Here is a 10000-nt window from a genome sequence, read left to right as displayed (position 1 = left end):
TATGTAGAGAGACAGCAGTAGAGAGTAGTATGAGGAGAGACAACAGTAGAGAGTAGTATGTACAGAGACAGCAGTAGAGAGTAGTATGTAGAGAGACAGCAGTAGAGAGTAGTATGTACAGAGACAGCAGTAGAGAGTAGTATGTAGAGAGACAGCAGTAGAGAGTAGTATGTAGAGAGACAACAGTAGAGAGTAGTATGTAGAGAGACAACAGTAGAGAGTAGTATGTATAGAGACAACAGTAGAGAGTAGTATGAGGAGAGACAACAGTAGAGAGTAGTATGTAGAGAGACAACAGTAGAGAGTAGTATGTAGAGAGACAGCAGTAGAGAGTAGTATGTAGAGAGACAGCAGTAGAGAGTAGTATGAGGAGAGACAACAATAGAGAGTAGTATGTAGAGAGACAGCAGTAGAGAGTAGTATGTAAAGAGACAGCAGTAGAGAGTAGTATGTAGAGAGACAGCAGTAGAGAGTAGTATGTAGAGAGACAGCAGTAGAGAGTAGTATGTAGAGAGACAGCAGTAGAGAGTAGTATGTAGAGAGACAGCAGTAGAGAGTAGTATGTAGAGACAGCAGTAGAGAGTAGTATGTAGAGAGACAATAGTAGAGAGTAGTATGTAGAGAGACGGCAGTAGAGAGTAGTATGTAGAGAGACAACAGTAGAGAGTATTATGTAGAGAGACAGCAGTAGAGAGTAGTATGTAGAGAGACAGCAGTAGAGAGTAGTATGTACAGAGACAGCAGTAGAGAGTAGTATGTAGAGAGACAGCAGTAGAGAGTAGTATGTAGAGAGACAACAGTAGAGAGTATTATGTAGAGAGACAGCAGTAGAGAGTAGTATGTAGAGAGACAACAGTAGAGAGTAGTATGTAGAGAGACAACAGTAGAGAGTAGTATGTAGAGAGACAGCAGTAGAGAGTAGTATGTAGAGAGACAACAGTAGAGAGTATTATGTAGAGAGACAGCAGTAGAGAGTAGTATGTAGAGAGACAACAGTAGAGAGTAGTATGTAGAGAGACATCAGTAGAGAGTAGTATGTAGAGAGACTTCAGTAGAGAGTAGTATGTATAGAGACAACAGTAGAGAGTATTATGTAGAGAGACAGCAGTAGAGAGTAGTATGTAGAGAGACATCAGTAGAGAGTAGTGTGTAGAGAGACATCAGTAGAGAGTAGTATGTAGAGAGACAGCAGTAGAGAGTAGTATGTAGAGAGACTTCAGTAGAGAGTAGTATGTATAGAGACAGCAGTCTCAAGCTTAGGAAAAAGATTGGGTAAAGGGACTGTTAAGGCTGATCTCTCTGTTTGAATGCTATGGAGGACTAAAAGTGCCACAATTAAATAAATAAACACACCATTAAATAATTACTTAAATGTGTCATTAATTAATTAAAATTTGAATTAAATACATAAATGTGTTACTAAATGCGTCATTAATTAATTCAAATACCGATTCATTTTATGTAAAATACGTATATAATTATTTCACTATTTACATTTACATTTCATGATCCTGCGTTGCAGTGCTTCATGAATTATTTAAAACTGTCAAACTGACCCATCAAAAGTTGGTAGGCGGAACCTAACGCCTGATTGGTTACCCTGTGCATCAAGCCAAGACAAATCAATTCCAGATAATGGATTGATGCAGAGCTACTGAACACATTCCAATACACTGGGTGGCGCTATTCACCTCTACGTTGGTTTAGATACTCGGTTAAACAGAACTTTCATTGCAACGGCTAAAGAGCAAGGAGAAGACTCGGTCCTGCTAGCCCCAATGTTGAGACGCCGTGTGAGGTGCAGGACAAAATGTCTAAAAGTTGCCCGGAGCTGCTAAGAGAAGCAGCGAATTTGATTGAGGAAGCTCTGAGCAGAAACCCAACGGCTCCCGCGGCACCGGCGGCTCCGGCGGCTCAGTCACGTACACCTGTCCAAGGTAAGCTAAGTAATTTCATGTTAGCTAGGTGTGCTACTAATTAATGATTCGGGACACACGTGTAGGTTAAATTAGATCGACTCGAACATGTATTTGTATGCGGTATTATGATGCTTCATGCGTGACACGTTTATTGTTAATGGGGGGGAAGCATAGAACTAGTTCGCTAATCGGCTAAATGGTGTTAGCTGGCTTGAGCATCCCAAGATAGAAGTACAGGCTGTTTTAGCTGACTGGTGACCATTGAGCTGTGACGTTTTTCTGTGTTGCAGCGGAGGTAGCGAGGCTCTTTGCGCCATATAACATTGGAGCCAGAAGGAATATGACAAGACGACCAGCACAAGTCCAAGTTAGCCGAAGAAGCTACACACACGCTGTCTGTTGTTTGGCTGACCACAATGCGGATAAAATTCCAAGCGTACTGTTTAAAGCTGAACTTCTTACTTCAGGACTTGGAGAGCAAAAAGTAACATTTTCAGGTCAGTGCGAAACTAGGCATTTACCAAAACTAAAAAAAGTTTGTACTGTCTGTGGCTTGTTGAAATTATTTGCATTTCTTTTTATAGTGACTCAAACTTAATTGATGTTCATAATGTGAATAATTATCACAGGCTTATTTGCTTAATTTAAGGTGAGGTGAGTTATGATTTTGTTTTGTTTTTTTCTCCAGGGAATGACCACGATCCCATGGTTATAACAAATAAACTAATGGAAGTGTTTCCAAAGCTCCAACAAGGGGGAGGCTTTGAATTTCTAAAACTTGTAGGATCTACTCGCAGTCGAAATCTTGCATTGCTTCAGTGTCCCAGCACTGGATACACCCTTTCCTATCTGAAAGATCCATCGACGATGATTGGACAGGCTACAATCTACATACGTCCACTTCAGCAGTATCTACCCTTAGATTGTGTACATAAATTTACAGAGACCTAGTTTAATACATAATCAAAACAAAGATTACTGGTGACTTTTAATCCTTAATTAAAAGCCATTTGTTGTTGTTAGGAGAGCTCACGTCCTGCCTCTGGTCCAGTCATCCCCTGCATCAGTTGTCAGAAGGAAGTTCCCTTTTCAGAGATGAAGCTGCACAGATTGAGCTGCAATGGGTATGTACTTCTTAAAGCAATGCAAGGGTAGCATATTCATTTTCTTTGGGAATATGTCTCTCTTAGAGTGCTGTGCACACATATAAGCGACTATGACCATCATTTCAATTGTGTTAACTTCAAGGACACCCCTGCAGGAATCAGAAAGAGAACAAGAGGGAGGCCAAAGTGAAGAAGATGATAGTGAGACAGCCCTAGTCAGTGACAGTGTTCCAGTGAGGCCTGAAACATCAGCTGAGAGTGCAGTAGTACCGGCAGTGATTGTCAACGAGGAGTTGGATCGCAAAGAAACAGACAGTGGTTTGTGTCATCACAATAGTGTTGCTATAAGATTGTGTGTAACTGAAAAGTTAATAGAAAGATGACACCTGTAGGATATAATTAGATAATACAGTTACAGACAATTAATAACATGCAACAGGGTTTTTTCTATTTTTCTAATATTTAGTTTTTGTTCAGAGTGCTGTTTTTATGTCAACTCAGCGTTGTGACAGGTTCTGAAGATGTTGGGTCTCACGTTTTGTCAGTGAAATTAACAAAATTTTCCTCCTGTTCTGTAGAGTGCGAGGATATCTGTATATGCAGGTAACATGCTAACTCACAAGATGTCTCTCTGGAATAGATAACTTTATTGTTGTTTGTTAAGAATGGAAGCTTCTTAAAGAACCCACTCAAGCTGCCAAAGTTTTCAAAGAGCATCTGCTAAGGGAACATGCAACTGGGAAACCACTTAGAATGAAGATGGATGTAAGGGACTCTGAAGAGGACAGGGAACGGGAGCTTCTCTTATTCTATAAATAGCAGCAAGAATGGGCATGTCCACTTCATTGTACTCTGGTTGGTAAGTAATATAAAGTTTATAATATAAATACATCTGTACAGTTTATACCACTCAAGTTCCTTATATGGAATTGTTAAATGGGAGAATGGAATGCACAAAATTATATAATTGATAAAAATGTTATATGTATGTATGTGAATATTGTGCACAATATACTCTTATCTGGAATAATCGATATTAAGGATGCTATTCTAGAATTACAGCCAATAGAATTATGACTGTTTTTCTCCCTTGCTTGTTAAATGTTACCTAATCCAGTTACCTGTATTAGTCCGCCACTTTTTTTCCACTGTGTTATTATCAGTATTTTATTTCAGGTGATGTTGCTATCGGAGAGGGTGTGATGCGGTACTTTAGGACAACAATCATATCCAAACTCCAGTTTGGATTCAGTCTGGATCTTGGTAAGTATCTTACTAATTTTTTGAAGGTTAATCCATCTTTAAATTGCAGGAATGTCTGTCTGTAGCGCATGTCTCTCAAACAGTTAGTCCGATGGATTTCAAACTTGACAGGTGTCTTGCTATGGGCACGAGTAAGTGCAGTGCCAAGTTACAAAGATAGCGTTACATATATAAGGTAAAAGAAGCACACATTGGCTTTTGCTGCTCTTGCCGCTTGCCATTCTCACACTGCATGCAACGCTGACTGAGCACCTGTTTGTGTCGTGACTTGCTCTACACCGCCTCTCTCTATGCGCGCACACACACACATGCGCACACACACGTACACGTACGTTCTGGTGGTTGATGAACGCAGATATGTGCTGTTGAGCGGAGGGCCGGTGGGCAATGTTTTGTGTCAGGTAAATCAGTAAGTCGGTAGTAGGGTATACGGGGGAGTTGCATTTGAAGTGGTTTGGGGTCCTTCTGTAAGTCATTTTGGAGTAGGCTACAATTTGGTTTAAGTGAATTCTACAAGCAGCAATACCACAGGCCAGGTTTTTTTTTTTTTATTTTTTAATGTATTTTAAGAGGTTAATTGTGACATTATTCCCTGCTTTCTTGGTACTTTACAGGAGGAATGGGCCGAACACTGCTATTTGAGGGTGAACCTGACCATCTTGTTCCAGCAGCATCAGAGGCACTTATTGAAAGCAACCTCTTCCGGGTTGCAGGAAGGATGTTGGCCCACACCTTTCTGCATGACGGTCCCCATGTCACAGGACTAAGTCCTGCTGTAATTCATGTACTGTTCAATGGGGACCCTGAAATGGCAACTGTTGTTACAGAAGACTGTCCTGATCTGCACATCAGGAGCATCATAGAACTGGTATGTAACCTAAAAGAAACTTTGCCATGTAAAAATATTGCTTGGGCAGATATAATAACTTGTATGGTCTTAATTCTAGCTTGAACATGAAGAACTTACACCGGAACAGAAGGACACAGTTTCAGATCTTTCCATGTCTTGAGATCTTCCGGCAGTCACCAAAACAAATCGGAGATGGCTACATAACAAACTTCTACTCCATGCAGTGAGTTCCAAGTGACAGAATTCATTGCTGTACTTGTTGAAATTATAGAATGTGTTGTGAACTCTGGCTTGTTATGTTAACACAAGAGTTTAAGTACTAGAGTTTTAATGGATTTTTATAAAGCACTTTATTGTGCTTTTATTAACATTTTCCCGACTGTGCCAACTTTTGTCAAATTTGGGTTAAGGATTTGGGCTGTAATATGGGTCGGTCTGTCTCTTAGGTCGCTGGGAGGACCATGCGCCAAATTAAACAGTTGAGAAAGGGACTGAAAGATGTGATGGTATGGCCCCTGCTGACATCTAGGCCAGATGTTGTACCACTTCTTTTCCCCAAAATGGCTGACATGCAGTTCACACCCCAGGTAAGTCAGTAATTTAGTTATATTTGTGACTTAACTTGATGAATTTACGTGTATTTTCAAAAACTGAGCTGGTTATTTTTCCATTTTCCAAGAATGTGATGTGCATAGTCCTTCACCAAAATAAGTTCTCCCTTTTTAAAATTACAATTTGTTCTTTAAGATGCTCCTAGAAAAAATCACATGGCCAGTTGAGGACAGTGATGATGAAGACTTTGACTTAGACACCACCTGCCGCATCACTGGCTTTCTAAGGATGTTCATTGAAACGGGTATAAACCTTATTTTCTCTCTTTACAAATGCTTCTATGTCGCATGGATAGATATGATCAATTAAAGTTGAACTAAATGTCTTTAATCCATTTTATGACTTTTAGCTTCATCAGGTACCCTGGCCCAGCTGCTGACATTCTGGGTTGGCTGGGAGATGCTTCCTCCTGAACTGAGAGTAGAGATTTCTGGGGGAACCCTTCCTACGTCCTCCACATGCTTTGAAACCCTAAAGCTGCCAGCTCATTTCAAAATCTACATGGACTTTGAGAAAGCACTTGTCGCTGCCATAAAAAGTACTGGATTTGGGCTTGTTTAAGTTTTCAGACAGATGTCAATTAGGGCTGGGCAATATTTTAATGTATCTATCGTGATATAACACTAGATATCGTCTTAGATTTTGAAGAAGTGTAATATCGTTACACGGTAAGTTTGGTCTTTTCCTGGTTTCAAAGGCTGCATTACAGTAAAGTGATGTAATTTTCTGAATTTACCAGACTGTTCTAGCTGTTCTATTATTTGCCTTTAACCACTTATATCCACATTATGATGGTTATTTATCTGAAATCTAAATGTGGAAGATATTTTGTGAATGCACTAATTGTCAACCTTACAATATCGTTGCAATATCGACATCGAGGTGTTTGGTCAAAAATGTTGTGATATTTGATTTTCACCATATTGCCCAGCCCTACTGTCAATGCATACACAGTTCAGATGAATTTACGCAAGTTCAGGGTCTTTAAAAACATTAACACACTGTGCAGTAGTTGACCATATTTTTTTTATTCTACATATTTTTTCCATTTACTGAAATAAAACTGTTCTGCACCTTCAGTGCTAACAGTAGAGCATTCATGTTAGTCATTCTGTGGACCATAATGAGACAGGAAGCGTCAAAGAACCAGCTTTTTATTTTTCCTTTCTTTTAAAAGGAAAGTAAACTTTAATTTTTTCCTTGCTTGTTCTAACAACAAATAAAAACATGGGTTGGACATCAGTCTAAGATTCTTGATAACACTTCCACAGTCTCTACATATAGTCTAAGTGCATCAGTAACAGAAACTCCTGGAGCTGGCAAAATTGCAACGTCTTCATCTGAGAGCTCACGGGCCAGCTGAACCTCGGGGACTGACACAGTGCCTCCATGAAGGCAGTGAGGTCCGTTCCAATCGATCCCATATTCTTCAGGAACCTGAATGGATAACAAGCATAATCAATCTTGTACTTAAAACTAGTTTGACATGTCCTTACACAAGATTATTTTTGGTCTGTGAGAGATGAAATGTTACTTATTAAATTCAGTTTTGTAAAATAATACAGCTGTGCATAGTATGCACTGTAGAAACTACAGCTCACAGGTTGATCTTTAAAAGCTCGGGAGATTTTAAAGAGACAATAATTTATAGTAAATGTTTAATTTAAAGTATCACATGTAGCACCATTTTTTTTTCTCCCATAATTCCTTTGGGGAAACAATTTAAAAAAAAAAAGTGTTTAAAGTTGAATGTTAACCTCAGTAGGATCCTCCTCAGGGCCTTGCTCTCTGTAACTTCTCCAGAGATGTTGTGGTGACTGATTCCTTTCAGTTCTAAGACCGTGAAAGTTCCAAGCATCTCGAAAAGAGTCGAGGCTTTGCTGAACCAGTGGAAGGAAGATCCGGTGCAGAGTGAAAAGATGGACTTCATTGTCTGGATTCAGTGTTCCCTGATCTTCCAATGAAGTGAAGATCTGATAGAAGAGGTCCAGGGCATGTTCATAAACATCTCTCCACATCCTCTCTATTCTGTGTTTAGGATAAAATTGACAAATTGTTAATTTATGTGACCTATGCTAAAGTACATTCAACTAGTATGTCAGTTGTGTGAGCCTAGTTGCCAAACATATTTCTTTACCGCTGATTGTGGACACTTCTGCCTGTGATGTGTGAATTCCTGTCGGTACCTCTGCTTCTGATCATGAATTCTGCTACATCTGCATTCTCCCCCCCTTTATCAGACCGTACCCTTCATGGCAGCCCATACTGCTCAACAGCGGCGATAAAGCTCTGTAAAACCGTATGAGCTCTGTTATTGCCGGCCACAGTAAGGTAGACCACTAAACGACTGAATCCATCCACCCCACCGTGGACAACAAATCTCCACCTGTTGCAAACACATGAAAAAATACAACTTTATTGTAAAACAATTGAATGAAACATCTAGAAAGATGCATTGTTTATCTGCTAATATCACTGACCTGATAAACATGGTGGCCATCTATATGCCACAAAGAGTTTGGGCCAGGAACAAAATACTGCCGTCGCCTTAATACACGCAGCCTCAGACGTCTCATGTAGACTCCCTCTGCATCGACTCTGCGTAAAGACTCTTGCAGTCTTGAGACTGAGGGAGGAAATTAAAATGAATAACCACACACTCACTGGCTACTTATTTTGAGGATATAGTCGTGTCATAATAAAATACATAATGTGTGTGAAACAGTCAACTATTACAGAACCACCACAGCCTCAAAAATGTACTGTACTGTCAGATATTGTCCCTATTAATTTATATATATATATATATATATATATATATATATATATATATATATAAAGATTCCACATGCTCGAACAGACATGACCTGAGATTTTTTTTGCCTCCTATGATTATATCCTTTTCTATGATTATATTATACCCTTTACAGCAGGGGCGGGGCACATCCGGATAGCTGAGAATATTACTGTCAGATATTGTTCCACCTCTATTAAACAGGAGGCTAAAAATCACAGGACATGTCTATCCTGATGACAAGTCAGCTGTCCTGAAATGTGTGTTTCTCTTCTATTATACACATTCTACATCTCAGAGGCGATGTCTTTCCATAAGCGGGCTTCCTTCAACTTTCAAAGGGGCAGAGCTCCAAATTAAAAATACATTTAAATAATGCCCATATTATTATACTCACTTGGAACATGCACACCTCTTGCATTCAGGTGACCACGCATTAGCTTGTAGCCGGTGTTTGGATGACTTCTGTGAATTTCACTTACAACACGGTCTAACTCCTCATCATTCACAGCTGAATAGAGATCTGTCTTTCTGTACAAAAAAATAAAAACACAACATCAAGTAATGTTACCTTAAACGTCATATTCTTTCCGAGTGTATGAGAGCAGCAAGTCATAAACATAAAACTCATGAATTAAGTGTAAATACCTTAAACTGTATTGTTGCATGCGCCTCCTGATGGTCCTCTTTGACACACCGAACATCGCTGCAATTTGCGTTTCACAGAAGTTGATGCTCCAGAACTGCACTCGGTATGTCAAACGCCAAACGCCCCGGTCCCTGTGTGTGTTGGGCCTGATGCGCCCTGGTACCAGAGAAGCGGTGGACAACTTCTTCTAGATTTGCAATCACTCTGTGGTCGATATCTTCGTCGGAAAGTGCGGAAATGACTCCAACAACTTCAATAAGTTCCTCTGCTTTACTAGCTACATGCTCTGGGTCAACAGGTCCTGCTTCTACATCCTCTGCTAAGTTTAAAATGTCTCTAACCAACTCTCTGGAAAGTTCACGGAGATCCTCCATTGTCTCTATCCAAGTACTCTACTTCAGACCAAAGCAATGGATCAGACTAGGATGGACTTTGATGGGTCAGGTTGACAGTTTTAAGTAATTCATGAAGCACTGCAACGCAGGATCATGAAATGTAAATGTAAATAGTGAAATAATTATATATGTATTTTACATAAAATGAATCGGTATTTGAATTAATTAATGACACATTTAATTACACAATAATGTATTTAATTCTAATTTTAATTAATTAATGACACATTTAAGTAATTATTTAATGGTGTATTTATTTATTTAATTGTGACAAATAATTATATACATATTTTACATAAAATGAATCGGTATTTGAATTAATTAATGACACATTTAGTAACACATTTATGTATTTAATTCAAATTTTAATTAATTAATGACACATTTAAGTAATTATTTAATGGTGTGTTTA

General features: G+C 39.1%; 1 protein-coding gene and 1 long non-coding RNA gene across 2 annotated transcripts in view; both read left to right on the top strand.

Annotated features, from left to right (window-relative positions):
• The window catches only part of ap4s1 (adaptor related protein complex 4 subunit sigma 1), a 90733-nt gene that overhangs the window by 45615 nt on the left and 35118 nt on the right, over nucleotides 1-10000 (top strand). The window lies entirely within an intron of this gene.
• Nucleotides 5601-6135, top strand: LOC114546698 (uncharacterized). Its single transcript, XR_003691075.1, has 3 exons — nucleotides 5601-5725; nucleotides 5886-5994; nucleotides 6100-6135. It is a non-coding gene; the product is annotated as an uncharacterized LOC114546698 (long non-coding RNA).

This window comes from Perca flavescens, chromosome 20 (assembly GCF_004354835.1).
Source record: "Perca flavescens isolate YP-PL-M2 chromosome 20, PFLA_1.0, whole genome shotgun sequence".
In the NCBI taxonomy this organism is placed as follows: domain Eukaryota; kingdom Metazoa; phylum Chordata; class Actinopteri; order Perciformes; family Percidae; genus Perca; species Perca flavescens.
Note: the sequence above shows the minus strand (reverse complement) of the source record. Positions and strands in the feature narration are given on the sequence as shown.